Source organism: Eleutherodactylus coqui, chromosome 4 (genome assembly GCF_035609145.1).
Source record: "Eleutherodactylus coqui strain aEleCoq1 chromosome 4, aEleCoq1.hap1, whole genome shotgun sequence".
NCBI classification, from domain to species: Eukaryota; Metazoa; Chordata; class Amphibia; order Anura; family Eleutherodactylidae; genus Eleutherodactylus; species Eleutherodactylus coqui.
The window spans coordinates 50,917,113-50,937,079 of NC_089840.1; the positions used below are offsets into that span (position 1 = coordinate 50,917,113).

General features: G+C 47.4%; 1 long non-coding RNA gene across 1 annotated transcript; it reads right to left on the reverse strand.

Moving 5' to 3' along the window:
- Positions 1-281: 281 nt before the first annotated feature.
- LOC136625307 (uncharacterized) lies at positions 282-17,091 on the reverse strand. The gene is made up of 2 exons (XR_010792536.1): positions 16,948-17,091; positions 282-703 (listed from the first exon to the last, which is right to left on the reverse strand). It is a non-coding gene; the product is annotated as an uncharacterized lncRNA (long non-coding RNA).
- Between the last annotated feature and the right edge of the window lie 2,876 nt (positions 17,092-19,967).

Sequence of the window (19,967 nt, forward strand, 5' to 3'; positions counted from 1 at the left end):
TTTCCCCTCCTTCTTTTCACTTTAAAGGGACTTTAAAGGGACTATAATAGTTTTTTTATTAATTAAGACCAGGTGAAGAAACATTTTCCATTTTCTATTTTTCTAATCTGTTTCTGTTTTCAGATTGTAGAATTTTTTTATTCTGTTGTCTACACATGAGTATAGGGCTGCCATCTTGCCTGAGCTACATTTAACAGCACTTTAAGATGTGTTTTACAGCAGCCTCATGGGCCATTCACACAATGGACAGAGGCTGAGCCATTAACTTATATGGGAGACTATTCTAGGCATGTTCTGCGATTTATTTATTTTTTTTACATGAAATGAAAATCGCAGTCATTGTCCACTCACATAAGCAGACATGCGGATGCTCTATTGTTTTAAATTGGTGCGGAATGCCACGGATTATCCACATGGGAGACGATCACAGATTCGGCAATTTAAACTGGGTCGTGTGCTGGCGGCTTATAGCAGGGCTAAATAGGCTTAATTGAAAATCACTATATACTGCACCTCTGACATATTTCACTATATAGTTCAAGCGATCAAGTGAGCATAAGTCCAAGTCCCCTTGGGAACAAAATTATGTCCACATGGATCCATTTGAAGAGCTGTCAATGAGGCATTGCTGGCAGCTGGGTTGAAAGTCAACATCTTCACTGATTCAAAGTATGCCTTCCTCACTCTCCATGTTCATAGGGCTCTGTACAAAGAAAAGTGTTTGATTACTCCAACGACATCAGAAGAGAAACTCAGTCATTGCACAAGGAAACAGAAAAGCAGATGCTGCTACCAAGCAAGCTGCCACTCTCCTAAGTGCCTAAAGTCCTGTCAAGCTACAAGCCTTTTGCCCGTTTCCCTTCAGCAACTGGAACCCCTGCTACAATCAAAATGAACAGGATTGGCTAAAGACAAAAGCTGGAAAATACACACCTGATGTCTGGTTCATCTTCTCAGGTGGAAGAATTGTGATCCCAACAGCACTAGCAATGTCAAGAAAGTGCATGTGGACACACACTATGGGTCGACTACTATGGAAAATCAAAGTCAAGATTTGCTGTACATCCCAAGACTTACCAGGCGATCACCAGAAAATGTGTCATTTGCGCTAAAAATAATTCCAGACAATGTCCTCTAAAGACTTCAGGGACACAATCTTATGGAGCAACACTCTTCCGAGATGCACTAGTCGACTTTACTCAAATGCCTGCAGCTGATGAATGGAAGTATCTCCTGGTCTTTGTCTGCACATACACGGGGTGGGTGGAGGCCTACCCAACTATGACTGAAAAATCAACCAAAGTGGCCAGTGTTACTGAGAGACATATTTCCAAGACATGGCCTACCGGTGCGGATTCGGTTAGACAATGGACCAACCTTCGCTGTAGAGATTGCCAGTAGCCTCAAGATCAGATGGAAATTGCACTCTGCCTACAGACTCCACAGCTCAGGAAAGGTTGAACACATGAACCGGACTTTAAAACTTACCTAAGGGCAAGTTCTGTTTGGAGATTCACCTAAAATAACCAAAGGTCCTACCCATTACTCTGCTTAGAATCAGGTCTGCCCCCACTAAAAGAACTGGTTATTCCCCTTTTAAGATGATAAAGGATAGGCCCAGCGAGGTAGTATTGGGGATTAGAGCAGACAACAAAGTAGTGGGAGAGATGACAAATCACCAGCAGATTCTTGCCCTGGGTAAGACCATGGCAACAATCACCAAAAGAGCAGGAGAAAGGTCACCTGTTTGAATACTGCTGTGCAAAAGTTACCTATATGTCTGGATATTGTTGTATACTTCTTTTTCTTCCAGGGAAAAAAGTCTGGGTGAAAGATTGGCACCAGAGGCCTCTGAAACCAAGGTGGAAGGGTCCATACACTGTTATTCTATCTACCTCAACTGCTGTTAAAGTTGCTGAGATGGGACCTTGAATCCACCATACCAGAGTCAAAGTGGCCTACACTGATCGCGCCGGCTTACCACACCCAACAGATCCCCTGAAGCGCACCATAAAAACCTCCAGAAGTGTCTTGACTCGTATCAGATAGGAAAAATTCCCCCGCGCTCGTGGGTTCCAGCAGAGATAAAGGACACACTGTCCGTAGATAACTTTAACTAATTTATTAGTTCCTTTGCTACGCGTTTCTGCGGGCTTACCCGCTCTCATCAGGCATACACTTGAACAAACGCGTAGCAAAGGAACTAATAAATTAGTTAAAGTTATCTACGGACAGTGTGTCCTTTATCTCTGCTGGAACCCACGAGCGCGGGGGAATTTTTCCTATCTGATACGAGTGATTGCATAAACAGCCCGTTACGGCTGTCAACCCCAGAGACGCTCTCCGGTAATCAGGATCCGGGACTCCAGGGACGCTACGAGCCAGCTCGGATACAAGGTGCCGGTCAATCTCCTGGACAGGAGTTTTGGCCGAGCACCAGGTGAGTACTTAAAAGTATCTCACATCCTTTTAAAATCGTTTTGTGTGAGTAGGCGCTGATCCTTGTTATTTTGTATCAGAAGTGTCTTGAACCAGATTAAGATCTTGCCCCCTACTGAAAGTGGGGAGGCACCTGCTGACAGTGTTTACTACAACAGAGACAGTGGTTTTAGCACAGATACATTGTTTTTCCCTCAAATACCTAGGAGAGGGGAGAGCTACAGCTGCAAGACAACAAGAAGAATTAAGAACCTACTACAGATTGTGTTGGGGGTGGTAGGATTACTCTCCATTCACGAGATTTGGAATTACGCCAATAATTGTGATAAATGTATACAAAAAGCTAAAATGAATACATGTACCACAAGCACATTACTGATATTACTGTACCATACTTACTACACGTGTAAAGGGAGACAAGTAGGGGGTTGTACATGCAATAAAACCACTTACTACATGTGTAAACAAAATTCATAAATCATCTATATATATAAAGACGAAAGCCCTCACTGACTCACTCACTCACTCACTCACTGACTCGCCACCAATACTCAAACTTTTGATGTCGTAGAAACATGAAATTTGGCACAAGCATTGATTATGTCATAAATATGAAAAGCTAATGGGTCCCAACTCGATTATTCAATTCTAGCGCAAAAGAATTAGCGTCCAAATTTTACGTACGGAATCTAATTCTCTCACTTCCTGATGTCATTTTATATAAAGGAATTGTTGCATGGTTACCTCCATGAGGTGTTTCCTGAGTAACGCAGAGAACTATGCAAAATGGTGAACATATTTTTTTTTCCTCGGTATCTCTAAAGTAACCACGACTTCATAAGATTTTCCGTGTGAACACCAGATAAACACCAGTACCAAATTACTTGGGCGAAGCCGAGTATATCAGCTAGTATGTATCGATCGAGTAGTGCCTTAGTCGAGTATCTCCCAGCTCGTCTCTAAAGGTTCGGCTGCCGCCGCGGGTGACGGGTGAGCTGCTGCGGTGAGCAGGTGGGAGCGGGGGGGAAAGAGAGGGAGAGAGATCTCCCCTTCATTCCTCCCCGCTCTCCCCCGCCGCTCCCCGCCTGCCGCCGGCAGTCGAATCTTTGCTCGCGAGTGGGCAGGTACTCACTAAGGGCAATGCTCGCTCATCTCTACTAGTATGCTATAATCCAGTATATCCTCCCTCTGAAAAATGGATAAAGGCTTAGTTAAAGTCAAAACCAGAAACATTGCTTGCACGGGTATGAGCAGGGCCAGTCTCTCTTTTGTTTGATGCATGTCAGGCAATGAAAGAGTGTGGTGGTATAAAATGGGAAAGGACATACGCTCAGTGAGAAATATACGTGTTATGCTAAATCATCCCCAGGATACATAGGTCTATGTGGCTCAACCTGTCCGAGAAGGAGTAGGGTCTCACAGGACACTGATGGAACATGGGATGCACAGACTTCACTCAAGTCTATAGAGGTATAAACCCCTGAATTAGGATGATAGCACATATGCAGTGGCTTTTGCATACCCCAACAGACAGCGCTCAAAAATCACTGCACTGGAAGGCGCCGCATTCGACCACTTGTCTGTGAGGCTCCCAATGAAATCGATAGGAGCGTTATATCGCAATTACCACAGCGTTCAAAAAGGCCGCAATAAACGCGGTGAAAAACATCTGTGTGAGAGTAGCCTTAGACAGTCAGACTAGGACAGGTCCTGGGAACACCACCATTCCTTGCTTAAATCGCAGTTGTGACTCTTGGACTACCTTTTCTCTGTGCTATTCCAGCACACGCCTGCAGTGTGAGCAGAGCACACAGACACTGATAGGCCTCCTTTCCACGGGCGTAGCGATATCCAACGGCAGATCTCCACCGGGGGAACAGGGGAGAGCTGATAGCTCTCCGCGCTGAGCCTATCTGACAGATAGGCTCACCGCGGAGAATCGTGGCTAATCGCAGCATGCTGCGATTTAAATCCAGCAAGCAGAGAGTCGCTATGATTCTCCCCTCATAGACAGCAGGGCTGCGCTTTCCATAGTAAGTCTATGGAAAGTGTTCACTGCGTTTCCCGCAGCCGGATTATCACTGCGGGGAGCGCAGTGAATAATGGCCCGTGGACAGGAGACCTAAAAGAGCAGCTAGATGATTACATCATCATCCGCCTCCACTCTGCTGCATGCCCTGTCTCAGGCTCCTATCAGTCTCCTCCTCTCTTCACCTGCACAATCAGACTGCTAGCCACAACAATCATGCGGCCAGCAGCGCAACTGACTGGCAGGTAATAATTATTATATGGCAAGGCAGCGGGGCCTCCTGACGGTACGCCTATGCAATAAGCATCATTGAAAATCACTACGTACTGCAATAATGAAGTACTGCAGTATATATTATACCCTTAGTGATGGAGCTTTTTTGCTTTTTTACATTTTTGTATACAAACGACTTTTTGATCACTTTTTAATACATTTTTTCTTGGAGACAGGGTGACCAAAAAAGCACATTTCTGGCATTCTTTATTTTTTTTTTTGGATGATGTTCACTGTGTGCGATAAATAATGCATTACTTTGCTAGATCGGACTTTTACGGATGCAGCGATACCAAATGCATATTTTTGCTTTATTATTTAGATTCTTTTATTGCAAAAATGGAAAAAGGTTTTTTTTATAAACTTTTATTACTTTTTTTTAAATAATTAGTAAAACTTTATTTTTTTTTTTTACATTTTCTTTCAGTCCCCAGGGGGGGACCACAGCCAGCGATGCTTTGATCGCTCCTGCAGTATGATGTAATGCTATAGCATTATGTCATACTGCTTTTTGACAGGCAGTATATCAAGCCACCCCACGGGGGAGCCATGGCACCTGCACGGCTCCCCCGATCTCACCGTTGACGCCAATGGAAGTAGAGGTGGTGTCAAGACACAGGGGGTTTGACAGTGCGGTGATGCCCCCTTTTTCTAATTGGCTGCAAGGCATTGTGCCTTAGTTCGGGCTCACAGGTCCTGCTTCTGGCCCCGATGTGACAGTAGCCGGCACAGCAGTGATAAAGCGGACGCCCTCTGCTGCCTTGTAGTGGGGCAGCTGTCACTCTCCCAGCCACCCCTTTGTAATGCTTACAGCTGCTGGTCATCTCTGCGCTGCTGACAGCTCCTGCCGCCGCTGTCACCTCAGATTGATTGTACAGGCGCCGCTATCACTCTCCCTGGCAGACCTTACTCCTCCGTATAGCTCCTGACGTTGCCCATTCTGCTGACAGATCCTGCTCCTGCTGCCTATGTTAGCTCCGCTTGGTAGTAGGGGGCCGCTGTCACTCTCCCTGCTGGCACATTCCCCTCCTTTCACCTACTGCCAGTGCCTGCGCCAATTACAGCTCCTGCTTCTGCCGCCGATTTGAACTCCGCTTGCTAGTAGGGGTGGCAGCTGTCAGTGTCCCTGCCAGCTATTCCTCCTTCTTACAGCTGAAGCTTGTGAGAGCGCTACTGACAACTCCTACTCCTGGCCCCGCTGTAACAGTAGACAACGGCATCCTCCCAGCAGCACTGAAGTTAGGCGCCTACACTCACACTGGGACAAGAAGCAGGACCTGTGAGCACAAGGAAGCCATGAATGCCATGCAGCCAATCAAAAAAAGGGGGCGTCACCGACCTGTCAAACCCCCTGTATCTGGACGCCATTTCTACTTGCGGTGGCGTCAAGATACACTAATACCAACACCATGGAAAAAAATACAGTTAAAAAAATGATCAAAAAAATGTATGTACCCCAAAATGGTACCAATAAAAACTGTAGCTCATCCCACAAAAATGAGCCATCACAGAGCCCATAAGGGTACGTCATTGGAGCGGGGTACTTCCCGCAAAATCAAGCACCGTTACGTCATGGGGATAGCGTGAGATCATAACAAATCTCGCGCTATCCAGCAGCGGAGGCCGGCTGTCACTGATAGCTGGCATCCCGCTGCAACAACGGGGGTGCATCGGAGATGCGCCCCCTGCTGTTAACACCTTCCCTGCCGCAATCTAAGTAGATCACGGCAGGGTAAAGGGCTCACAGAGGGAGCGTGCTCCCTCTGTGACTTCAGCCGGCTCTCGCGATGTTATCGCAGAGAGCCCGGCTGGTTGCCATGGCAAAAGGATGCCAGATACTGGCGTCCTGTATTGCCACTGCCTGGGATCGCTGTAATAAGCAATAAGGCATGGCAGGAGAGATGTCCTGCAATGCCTTATCGTAGCGATCCATGGTGCTACAGTAAAAGTCCCCCAGAGGGACAAAAATAGTGTAAAAAAAAAAATCTAAATAATGTACAAAAAATAAAAATGTTAAAAACCCTTTTTTATGCTTTTTCTCATATTAGCATAAAAAAATTGAAAAATTAAAAATCTCACATATTTGGTATCGTCGTGTCCGTAAAGACACGTACCAAAAAATTGAACACGTAAAAAAAAACACTAAAAAACTAAGGCAAAATGCAAATTTTTAGCATTTCGCCTCCCAAAAAACACAATAAAAGTGATCAAAAAAAGTATGTACCCCAAAATGGTACCAATAAAAACTACAGCTCGTCTCGCAAAAAATAAGCCCTCAGAGAGCTCCGTCCATGGAAAAATAAAAAAGTTATAGGACTTTGAATGCAGCGATTTAGAAAAAAAATTATTTTTCCAAAAAAAGTGGGTTTATTGCAGAAAAGTGGAAAAACCTAAAAAAAAATATAAGAATTTTGGTATCGTTGTAATCGTACCGGCCCGCAGAAAAAATTTATTGTGTCAGTTATACTGCATAATTAACACTTAAAAAAAAATCTTTGGCAGAATTGATGCGTTTTCTCTCTTAGCGATCATGAAAAAATAATAAAAGTTTTACGATATGTACCCAAAAATGGCACCAATAAAAACTACAGTTCGCCATGCAAAAAGAAGCCCGCACATGGCTGTATCGACGGAAAAATAAAAGTTATGGCTTTTGAAAAATGGAGATTAAAATCTACCAAAGGTCGTTTGGTCCTCAACGCCAAAATAGGCCATGATCTTAAGGGGTTAAAAAAATGATTAACTTCATATGTAGCATTATTGTCACCTTACTGAAACACAGAACAAAGGTCATTTGCCGTTTTTACTGCACTGTGAACACCAGGCTTGACTTTTATTAGGTCTTGGCATAATCTCTCTGGAATTGTAATGGAGGATTGTTTGTCCATTTCATTCTTCTTTGTTATTTGCGTTTGTCTTTGTTGCTGCTTAGTGGAACATAAAGCTAAAGATAACTGAGAGTCCAAACTTGATAAGGCAGACAGAAATTCAATAAGCCCATTTGTGGACTGTATTAGCTCAGGCAGCGGTGTTACAGCTAATATCTGTTTAACTGGTTAGTCAGGAGTGAGGACCTTAGTCGTGCTGTTTGATATAAAAAAGCCACTAGGTGGCAGTAAATAGCTGTCTCTTATAAGGCTTCTGGTACAGATCCAGAATGTAGCAGAAAATCTAAGTACCACAAAGCCATTGAAGTCTTCACTACAGTGTAGCCTCAAAAAACACATACCAGTATATGAGAAGTGTGTAATGAGTTAATTTAGGTCTTAAGTGGTCCCTATAGTCCAAGACAGTGAAGTGCAGGGTGTGATGATTATTATTGCTGGCTAGATGTCTAAGACAGGGCCCTTTATGGAGCTTATTCCTAGCTCACCTCAATTCCTGCAGTTGTGATCTGTGGCGGCTGCTGGAGCTTACTGTAGTACCCCTAGAGTTGGGGTCCACAGGAATTCCATAGCTAATTCTAGTGGAGCGTATATGTATATATGTATGTGCGTGTTAGTGTTCTGTTATGTGTATTGGCCTTGTTTGGGTCACTAAGAGTTCATGTCTAGCGTCTTCTCAGACTAACCCTACATGACTATGCAGAATGCACCTTAACCCACTGTGTTACATGTCAATCACCCCTAGCTAGGAATGGGATTGGTTAGGAATTCCGCTTAGCTCATGATTGGTTAGTGGGGAGAGTATAAAGTACAGAGCGTGAGTGCGGTTAGGCAGGGGGAGTGAAGGCAACTCTGGAGTGAGGGAACTCAAGCCTGAGAAGAGCCAGGGGAGTTCCACCTAAGTTCGGGTGCAGGATGTCAGGCGGAGGGAGGAGGCCTGGAGAGTGGGAGACAGGGCAGACCCTGCGGAGACTGGAAGAGAAACAGGCATCACAATCGTGAGTTGATCTTGTCCCTGCAAAGTCAGAAATCAGTGTGTCAGGAGAGCCTGCACTATTTCCTCCATACCTCCACAAATAACCCTCCAGCACAGCACCCACTTAACCTAGCCTGGCAGCCTCATTCCCCAGGGAACGAATTGATGATATCTTGCCAGTACCTGAAGTTAGAGGTAATTTCACTGTATGTAGTTCTGAAAAGTTCTGACTGTTGAATTTATTCTGAATTCCAGTAAATTGTGTGCCTTCGGTTTTACTGATGCTTTCATTGACTTGTCACTTTATTTCGTCATCGCAAAGACACCCACATTAAAAGGCACTGGCGTCACATCAGACATTATACTCATTGCTAATAGTTATCACTTAGTTCCCTATTGCATTCCCACCCACTGCACGAGCCACCATTATAGGCGTAGGAGTAGCGAACACCGTGACCAGGTCAGAGTTAGCATACTCACTCGGGCTACTTCCGCCAACTTCTGCTTGCTGCATTACCAGCTAGCTGGACATCAGACAGTGAAGCGACAAGCAGTGTACAGTCACTCCTGGGTTTTCCCCCAGGACCCGTGTCTAGTGTAAGGCCTGGAGCACCAGCATCTTGCTGATGCAGTCCCCAGGTCTTCCACAGCCTCAGACATCGTGCATGCCAGAAGAGAACCCTGCTGCCGCTACTGAAGGATTGGCTGATGGAACAATGACTGCCAAGGAAGAGCAGGCAGAAGGAAGAGCGCCCGGTGGGAAGCGCTGATCATCACCCTACCTAAACCTAGTAAGGCCCCAGACTGTCCACCTAATTTCAGACCTATCTCCCTTTTAAATATGGACATAAAATGATATGCTAAAACATTAGCCAATAGTTTATCTGAGGTTATGTCAAATTTGATTGATAAAGATCAACTGGGATTTTTGAAAGGACGTCAAACAGTTGATGGTACACGTCGCTATATTGACATTATCTCTATGATGTTGAATGGTAGAACACTTCTCTGCTCCTAGCTTTGAATGCAGAGAAGGCGTTCGACTGTGTACGTTGGGGTTATCGTAAAGAGGTACTTTTGAAAATTAGTTTTACGGGCCCCTGCCTCTATAATGGCCTTTTACTCTACCCATCAGCTCAGGTATATACTTCTGGCTAAGGTTGTATATTAATAAACACTGACTTTATAATCATTCAAAGTGCGTATACATTTTTTGGGACACCCTGTATGTTGTACTTTACTTTGTTGCAGATTTTTCTTGCAATGAAAATTTGCAAATAATCCACCAAATCTAAATGGGGCCTAAAGGTACTTTTGCACGTAGCAATAATAGTTCGCTTGAGTGAACAATCACAATCTTTCAGTCTTTCATTCTCTGTGAAAAAACATTCATTTGGGAAAAAAAATTCTATTTGGGCTGCCTGTGACCGTCCTGAGTGTACTGTGTCTCTGCTGGGGGTAGTAGTCCTAATTAATACGCAGCCAGCTAAGTGTTACAGCAGGCTTGCGCTAAATTCTTTCCTAGCTCTGCGTTGCTCATTACATCACCGCTGTCATCCTGTCCAGAGGGAAACAGTCTGCAGTAATTTTACATAGTATAGGGCCAGTAATGCTCAGGCAGGGACAGTGAAAAAGGTGAAAGACGTATACTGTCTATATAGGCAGTGGGCTTTTCCAAAAAAATTTGGGAAAAAACATTCTATTTGGGCTGCCTGTGACCGTCCTGAGTGTACTGTGTCTCTGCTGGGGGTAGTAGTCCTAATTAATACGCAGCCAGCTAAGTGTTACAGCAGGCTTGCGCAAAATTCTTTCCTGGCTCTGCTGTGCGTTCCGTAAGCAAAGTCAGCCTCCAACCACAGGCCAATAAGTGGCACATTTAATTACAGCGTTCTGTTTCTGCACTACTGGTAATACACCATGCTGAGGGATAGGGGTAGGCCTAGAGGACGTGGACGCGGGCGAGGACGCGGAGGCCCAAGTCAGGGTGTGGGCACAGGCCGAGCTCCTGATCCAGGTGTATCGCAGCCGACTGCTGCGGGATTAGGAGAGAGGCAGGTTTCTGGCGTCCCCACATTCATCACACAATTAATAGGTCCACGCGGTAGACCTTTATTAGAAACTGAGCAGTGTGAGCAGGTCCTGTCGTGGATGGCAGAAAGTGCATCCAGCAATCTATCCACCACCCAGAGTTCTACGCCGTCCACTGCTGCAACTCTGAATCCTCTGGCTGCTGCTCCTCCTTCCTCCCAGCCTCCTCACTCCATTACAATGACACATTCTGAATCCTCTCCCACCGGAGGAGTTTGTCGTGACCGATGCCTAACCTTTGGAAAGTTCCCGGGGTCCGTGGGATGAGGCTGGGGACTTCCGGCAACTGTCTCAAGAGCTTTCAGTGGGTGAGGTGGACGATGACGATAAGACACAGTTGTCTATCACTCAGGTATTGGTAATTGGAGTAAGTCCGAGGGAGGAGCGCACAGAGGATTCGGAGGAAGAGCAGCAGGACGATGGTGACTGACCCCATCTGGTTTGCTAAGCCTACTGAGGACAGGTCTTCAGAGGGGGAGGCAAGTGCAGCAGCAGGGCAGGTTGGAAGAGTCAGTGCGGTGGCCAGGGGTAGAGGCAGGGCCAGACCGAATAATCCACCAACTGTTTCCCAAAGCGCCCCCTCGCGCCATGCCACCCTGCAGAGGCCGAGGTGCTCAAAGGTCTGGCAGTTTTTCATTGAGAGTGCAGACGACCGAAGAACAGTGGGGTGCAACCTTTGTCGCGCCAAGATCAGCCGGGGAGCCACCACCACCAGCCTCACTACCACCAGCATGCGCAGACATATGATGGCCAAGCACCCCACAAGGTGGGACGAAGGCCGTTCACCGCCTCCGGTTTGCACCACTGCCTCTCCCCCTGTGCCCCAACCTGCCACTGAGATCCAACCCCCCTCTGAGGACACAGGCACTACCGTCTCCTGGCCTGCACCCACACCCTCACCTCCGCTGTGCTCGGCCCCATCCAGCAATGTCTCTAAGCGCACCGTCCAGCCGTCGCTAGCGCAAGTGTTGGAGTGCAAGCGCAAGTACGCCGCCACGCACCCGCACGCTCAAGCGTTAAACGTGCACATAGCCAAATAGATCAGCCTGGAGATGCTGCCGTATAGGCTTGTGGAAACGGAGGCTTTCAAAGGCATGATGGCGGCGGCGGCCCCGCGCTACTCGGTTCCCAGTCGCCACTACTTTTCCCGATGTGCCGTCCCAGCCCTGCACGACCGCGTCTCCCGCAACATTGTACGCACCCTCACCAACGCGGTTACTGCTAAGGTCCACTTAACAACGGACACGTGGACAAGCACAGGCGGGCAAGGCCACTATATCTCCCTGACGGCACATTGGGTGAATTTAGTGGAGGCTGGGACCGAGTCAGAGCCTGGGACCGCTAACGTCCTACCCACCCCCAGAATTGCGGACCCCAGCTCGGTGCTGGTATCTGCGGCGGTGTATGCTTCCTCCACTAAACCACCCTCCTCCTCCTACGCAACCTCTGTCTCGCAATCAAGATGTGTCAGCAGCAGCACGTCGCCAGCAGTCGGTGTCGCGCAGCGTGGCAGCACAGCGGTGGGCAAGCGTCAGCAGGCCATGCTGAAACTACTCAGCTTAGGAGAGAAGAGGCACACGGCCCACGAACTGCTGCAGGGTCTGACAGAGCAGACCGACCGCTGGCTTGCGCCGCTCAGCCTCCAACCGGGCATGGTCGTGTGTGACAACGGCCGTAACCTGGTGGTGGCTCTGCAGCTCGGCAGCCTCACGCACGTGCCATGCCTGGCCCACGTCTTTAATTTGGTGGTTCAGCGCTTTCTGAAAAGCTACGCATGCTTGTCAGACCTGCTCGGAAAGGTGCGCCGGCTCTGCGCACATTTCCGCAAGTCCCACACGGACGCTGCCACCCTGCGCACCCTGCAACATCGGTTTCATCTGCCAGTGCACCGACTGCTGTGCGACGTGCCCACACGGTGGAACTCTACGCTCCACATGTTGGCCAGGCTCTATGAGCAGCGTAGAGCTATAGTGGAATACCAACTACAACATGGGCGGCGCAGTGGGAGTCAGCCTCCTCAATTCTTTACAGAAGAGTGGGCCTGGTTGGCAGACATCTGCCAGGTCCTTGGAAACTTTGAGGAGTCTACCCACATGGTGAGCGGCAATGCTGCAATCATTAGCGTCACCATTCCTCTGCTATGCCTCTTGAGAAGTTCCCTGCAAAGCATAAAGGCAGACGATTTGCGCTCAGAAGCAGAGGCAGGGGAAGACAGTATGTCGCTGGATAGTCAGAGCACCCTCATGTCTATATCTCAGCGCGTTGAGGAGGAGGAGGTGGAGGAGCATGAGGAGGAGGGGGAAGAGACAGCTTGGCCCACTGCTGAGGGTACCCATGCTGCTTGCCTGTCATCCTTTCAGCGTGTATGGCCTGAGGAGGAGGAGGATCCTGAAAGTGATCTTCCTAGTGAGGATAGCCATGTGTTGCGTACAGGTACCCTGGCACACATGGCTGACTTCATGTTAGGATCCTTTCTCGTGACCCTCACGTTACACGCATTCTGGCCACTACAGATTACTGGGTATACACACTGCTCGACCCATGGTATAAGGAGAAACTTTCCACTCTCATACCCGAAGAGGAAAGGGGTTCGAGAGTGATGCTATACCACAGGACCCTGGCGGACAAACTGATGGTAAAATTCCCATCCGACAGCGCTAGTGGCAGAAGGCGCAGTTCCGAGGGCCAGGTAGCAGGGGAGGCACAGAGATCAGGCAGCATGTACAGCACAGGCAGGGGAACACTCTCCAAGGCCTTTGACAGCTTTCTGGCTCCCCAGCAAGACTGTGTCACCGCTCCCCAGTCAAGGCTGAGTCGGCGGGAGCACTGTAAAAGGATGGTGAGGGAGTACGTAGCCGATCGCACGACCGTCCTCCGTGACGCCTCTGCCCCCTACAACTACTGGGTGTCGAAGCTGGACACATGGCCTGAACTCGCGCTGCATGCCCTGGAGGTGCTTGGTTGTCCTGCGGCTAGCGTCTTGTCAGAGAGGGTGTTTAGTGCGGCTGGGGGAATCATCACGGATAAGCGTACACGCCTGTCAACCGACAGTGCCGACAGGCTTACACTCATCAAGATGAACAAAGCCTGGATTTCCCCAGACTTCTCTTCTCCACCAGCGGACAGCAGCGATACCTAACAATACGTAGGCTGCACCCGTGGATGGAAGCATCGTTCTCTATCACCATCAAAAACGGGGACCTTTTAGCTTCATCAATCTGTGTATTATATTCATCCTCCTCCTCTTGCTCCTCCTCCTGAAACCTCACGTAATCACGCCGAACGGGCAATTTTTCTTAGGCCCACAAGGCTCAGTCATATAATTTTTGTAAACAATTTTTATACGTTTCAATGCTCATTAAAGCGTTGAAACTTGCACCTGAACCAATTTTTATTTTAACTGGGCTGCCTCCAGGCCTAGTTACAAATTAACCCACATTAACCAAAGCGATTAATGGGTTTCACCTGACCTCTTGGTTGGGCATGGGCAATTTTTCTGAGGTACATTAGTACTGTTGGTACACCAATTTTTTGGGGCCCTCGCCTACAGTGTAATCCAATTAATTTTTTGCCCACCTGCATTAAAGCTGACGTTACATCAGCTGTGCTGGGCACTGCAATGGGATATATTTATGTACCGCCGGTGGCTTCCTGGCACCCACCCATGCTGTCGGTCCACACGGAGTTGTAACTGCATGTGTCCACTTCTAAAGAACCCCAGTCTGACTGGGGCATGCAGTGTGGGGCGAAGCCCACCTGCATTAAACATGACATTACCTCAGCTGTGCTGGGCACTGCAATGGGACATATTTATGTACCGCCGGTGGCTTCCTGGCACCCACCCATGCTGTCGGTCCACACGGAGTTGTAACTGCATGTGTCCACTTCTAAAGAACCCCAGTCTGACTGGGGCATGCAGTGTGGGCCGAAGCCCACCTGCATTAAACATGACATTACCTCAGCTGTGATGGGCAATGTAATGGGATATATTTCTGTACCACCGGTGGGTTCCAGGGAGCCACCCATGCTGTCGGTCCACACGGAGTTGTAACTGCATGTGTCCACTTCTAAAGAACCCCAGTCTGACTGGGGCATGCAGTGTGGGCCCAAGCCCACCTGCATAAACATGACATTACCTCAACTGGGCACTGCAATGGGATATATTTATGTACCGCCAGTGGGTTCCAGGGAACCACCCATGCTGTGGGTCCACAGGGACTTCACAATAGGGAGTTGTACCTGCCTGTGTCTATGAATTAAAAACCCCGTTCAGGTTGGGGCATGCAGTGTGGGCCGAAGCCCACCTGCATTTAATCTGACGTTAGCTCTGCTGTCCAGGGCACTGCAATGGGATACATTTATGTACAGCCGCTGGGTTCCAGGGAGCCACCCATGCTGTGGGCGCGCACGGAATTCCCATTGCGGAGTTGTACCTGCCTGTGACTATTTATAAAAAACCCCGGTCTGACTTGGGCATGCAGACACCTTGACAGAATGAATAGTGTGTGGCACATAGGTTCCCCATTGCTATGCCCACGTGTGCAGCTCCAGATGGAGGTGGCACTGGATTGGATTTCTCATTGCTTCTGTACAGCATTGTGGGCTATCGCCCCGCCCATTTTAAAGAGGGTCGCTGCCTGGCCCTGCCAACCCTCTGCAGTGTGTGCCTGCGGTTCCTCCTCATGGCAGACGCACTTATAAATAGACATGAGGGTGGTGTGGCTATGAGGCCAGCGTGTGGCATGAGGGCAGCTGAATGCTGTGCAGGGACTCTTTGGTGTGCGCTGTGGACACTGGGTCGTGCGGGGATTGGGGGGTTGGGCAGCATGTAACCCAGGAGAAGTGGCAGCAGAGTGTCATGCAGGCAGTGATTGTGCTTAGTTGGAGGTAGTGTGGTGCTTAGCTATGGTATGCATTGCTAATGAGGGCTTTTCAGAAGTAAAAATTGTTGGGAGGGGGGGGGCCCACTCTTGCCGCTATTGTGGCTTAATAGTGGGACCTGGGAACTTGAGATGCAGCCCAACATGTAGCCCCTTGCCTGCCCTATCCGTTGCTGTGTCGTTCCCATCACTTTCTTGAATTGCCCAGATTTTCACAAATGGAAACCTTAGCGAGCATCGGCGATATACAAAAATGCTCGGGTCGCCCATTGACTTCAATGGGGTTCGTTATTCGAAACGAACCCTCGAGCATCGCGAAAATTTCGTCCCGAGTAACGAGCACCCGAGCATTTTGGTGCTCGCTCATCTCTAATGATAAGCAAATGATTGCTCATTAGAAATGAGCGAGCACCCAAATGCTCAGGTCCGCGTTATTTGAGTCGAGCTTTTCGTAAAATTCGAGAGCTCTACTCGAGTAACCAATCCCATTGGCTACAATGGGAGACTCGAGCATTTTTGTATGTGGGACACCGGGTCCAGAGCTTTTTTTTTTTTTTCTTGGTTCGTGTGTTCTCTCTCTCCCCCTCTCCTGCCTGCCAGACAAAAAATTTGCCATTGACGCGGGCTGCGTCGCGTCGGGGAGGGGCCAAAACAGAAACAGACACATCACAGCGGGAAACAGCCAAAAACTGGGACGGGGTCGAACACGGCTTGATGCTCGTTTGAGTAACGAGCACCATCTAATACGCTAATACTCGAACGATCCAGCAATTTTTTGAACGGTAATCATTCTGTTTAAAAGCATTGTAACCGAACCAGGAAATGTCCCCTACAGGTAGTACTGTAGTACTGCAGGATCTATCAGGAGTGGAGAAATAGACACATGTACAAACTCTATAGATAGAAGAAGGAAAGAAAGAACAAACAACATGGAAGCACGGAAGGGGTAAGAACGAGGCTGGGATGATAGGCTTTACCCAGAGGATGGCATTATAGATGCTACTGTAACTATAGCACTAAATGAACTACTGTGAGGCTAACACTATAGATGCTTCGGGGAAAATGGCACTATTGTCAGGATGGCACTATGGGTACAACTGTGAATAGGGCACTGAGGACACTATTATGTGACTGCAGATACTACTGGGTGTATGGCACTGCTGTGAGAATGTTACTATTCAGTTTACTACTCCAGTTTTCTGGATGCAGATTATGCTGGGATTTGTAGTAGATCTACACATATGAAGTGCAACTCAAGGTTTACACATAACCTTTTTGAAACCCAACATGCCACATCAATGTACCAACCTTATACCAACGTACAAGCTTGTACCAATATACCAACCTATGGAAGTTTTCCACAACCCCAATACTTACTGAGAGCCTGGGCTAAACAGCTGGTAGTCAGGACGAAACCCATTGTGTCTTCTATCTGCACTGTAGAGGATGGATGGTCACAGAGGTTATTTTGTACCCTGGAAACTGCATTCTTCAAATCAGGTTTATTTAGCTAGAGGTAAAATGTGGGCAAGGCAAAATTGCCTCTTGTATGGAAATTATGTTATTTTCCACTTTTGTGACTCTTGTAAGGCTGAAGAACTGGATGCCTTAAAAGAAGATGAGGGTAAAAGAATGAAGTTAGACAGCTAAAAGTTACATTATTAGCAATTATTTAACCTGGTTGTTGCTGAGAAGAAAGTTTTCCACAGAAAATTGTATAAAAACAGTAGTAATCTGCTGTAATCTGCAGTAAATTCCCACATCAACAAAAATATAAATTCTTTTTGCATTTCTGGGTGCTAAAAACAAAGCTGGGTTCCAAATTCCTCCAGTGCCCAAGATTTTTGAGTAATAAAATTTTTCAACGCTACAAAAACACACAAAACAGCTTACACACAAAATTCCACTTACGACCTACCTCAGATGTTGCAGCCGGACCGTCTCCCAGGAGACAACCTTTTTACTAGGAGGAGGATCCCCAGTTTATATGGTTGCCTACCAATCCTACTACTGTTCCGCTACCTGACGTGGCCATCAGTGATGCTACAGAACCCTTGCGTCCTCTCTACCTTTTCAGGAGAGACAATGTTACTGCCCAGGCGGAATACCCTCCATGGATACTCATGCACCATCGTAATTCTGTGGTGAAGAACTACATGCCGAAACTTTTGAGGTCCTTCATTCTGGAGTTTGAGGACTATAATTTTGCTTTTCATTTCACTGGGGAGCGTCAGGTTGTCCCCAGCCCATCCCTGTGGCCACCTCTGAGGAGACCTGCTATGTCCCTGATCACCGTTCAGGACACTTCATCCTCTGAAGGGAGTTCTGTGCATGCCTCTCCTTCCACCGCAAGTTCTGTGCCATCCGAGGGTGACGAGGAAGTCGATCAAATTCTGTGGAGCAGTACTTCAGAGATCTCTGTGGTGGAGGTACCAGTGAGTAACAGACCCTCGTCCATCATCTCATTGACAGATTCAGAGAGCGATGAAGGTCAGAGGATCACAATCGGTAGACTGTTGCTGCCCTCTAACCACTTCCATTGCTTGTAACGATGGACTCTTCGAGTAAAAGGACTCAAAAGTTTTGTCCCCTTTTCATAGCCTGCTTATGATGTTTTTTACATTGAAAATGTTATATATTGTGTGTAACATTCAAGTTATGTGCAGGAGGAAGTTTGCTCCAGTGCACTTATTATTTTTCTTTTCTAATGCTCTTAATATACTGAAATTTGTTGCCCTTAAAAAGTAAAGTAACGTTCAATTTAAATACGTCCCTGTCTGAGTGAAACTGTGTGCATGGTATGCATGATTTATGTGTATGACAGGAGGTTTCTTGCGTCCCCATGTGCTGTCTCAGTGTTTGCCCTTTGTCTAGCCTGTCCCAGTAAGCAGGGCCTTTCTTTCATTTTTCTCCTTGGTCACAGGCAGTTATGTAGACGAAAGCTACTGACTGTATCGTAGACTACTACTTTTTCAGGGAGAGTGATGGTCATTCCACTCGTCTCTTGTTTTTCCTGCCAGTCACTCGTCTCTGTTATGTTGTTTAGTAGCAGTGTGTTTCAGTTCTTTACCAAGAAAGTGATGGTCATTCCACTTGTCTCATTCCTTTTGTCTGTGGAGAGAAGAGTTATGTTCTCCATAGCTGTACTAGTGTTCCTGAATTCTGTTCAGCCTAGTAGGAACCTTTAAATGTACTTGCAAGTTATATTTCCTACATGCTGTCATAATCAAAAAGCTAGACTCAGAAAGTGATATTCACCATTAGTCTCAGTACACCAGAAATGGGTTTATCCTGTATATAGGTAACCGGGGGAGTTGTGTTCATAGGTTTCGCATTGCACACTCTGTTACTGCATAGAGGCCTCACAAGAGAAATGGAGGTTACACACTGAAGATAGTCTGACTCCGGATCTTACACTCTGTTTTGGAGATTCCGGGGTCGGCTTATTTTTAAGTAGGGGGGAACTGTAGTGGCACAATACATCTATTCCTGGCCCCCTCCATAAATGTCATATATGTAATGTCATGTGTTGGTGCGCTGTGCAAAACTGTCTTGTCATTCTGCTATGTGTAATGCACAGCTGCGACAAGTGAGGAGTTAAGTGTTTGCATGAGCCTGGGAGATGCTGGCAATGTATCAAATTGTCTGGTCATGTATGAGTGAGAATATAAATAGGAGTGTCTGAGAGCAGGAAAGAGAGATTCTTCTGGGAGAGTCTTCTATTCTTCCTCAGAGAGAGTGTGCCAGCTACATGGGGAACCTACAACTTCCATGCGGTGAAGAATGGAGGAGGAAGAGCGGTTCCTGACTAGCCGTGTGACAGCAACCGTGGCAGAGTGAGTCCCTTGAGAAGAGAAAGAGAGTGTGAGTAAGAGAAGGTGCATACGGCCAGGCCTAGTGCAGAGGTACTCAGTGATTATTTTTCCTACGCGACCGTCCCAAAGTCTGGAATCACCGCATAGAGGTACATCCATTTGTTTTCACACCTGGCCATCCTGAAGTCTGGGATCACCTGGTGGAGGTACTCTCAAGTCTGCTTCTTTACATACACTGCCAATTTTGTGTAAATTATACCATCATCTGAAACTTGTTTTCAGTAAAGATTAGCCAGGCGCTGACCATTCCCAGGGACCTGAGGTACGTTACTTTTGTCTGTGGCTCCATTATTTACCACCGAGGGTCATACCGGTGAGTAACGGAATGGTGCCATCACCCGTGACATCTGCTATCCCTGCCCTCCAGTTTATTGGGCATACCTATCCTAGGGGTGTCTGGAAGAGGCCCAGTGCTGCTCTGGCCAAGGCTACGTGTGTCCCTTCAGGAAGGAGCCTGGTAAGTGCCACCGTGACAAGTGACCACTCTATCCTCACAGCTTCTCAACCTGTGCCTTGTGTCTG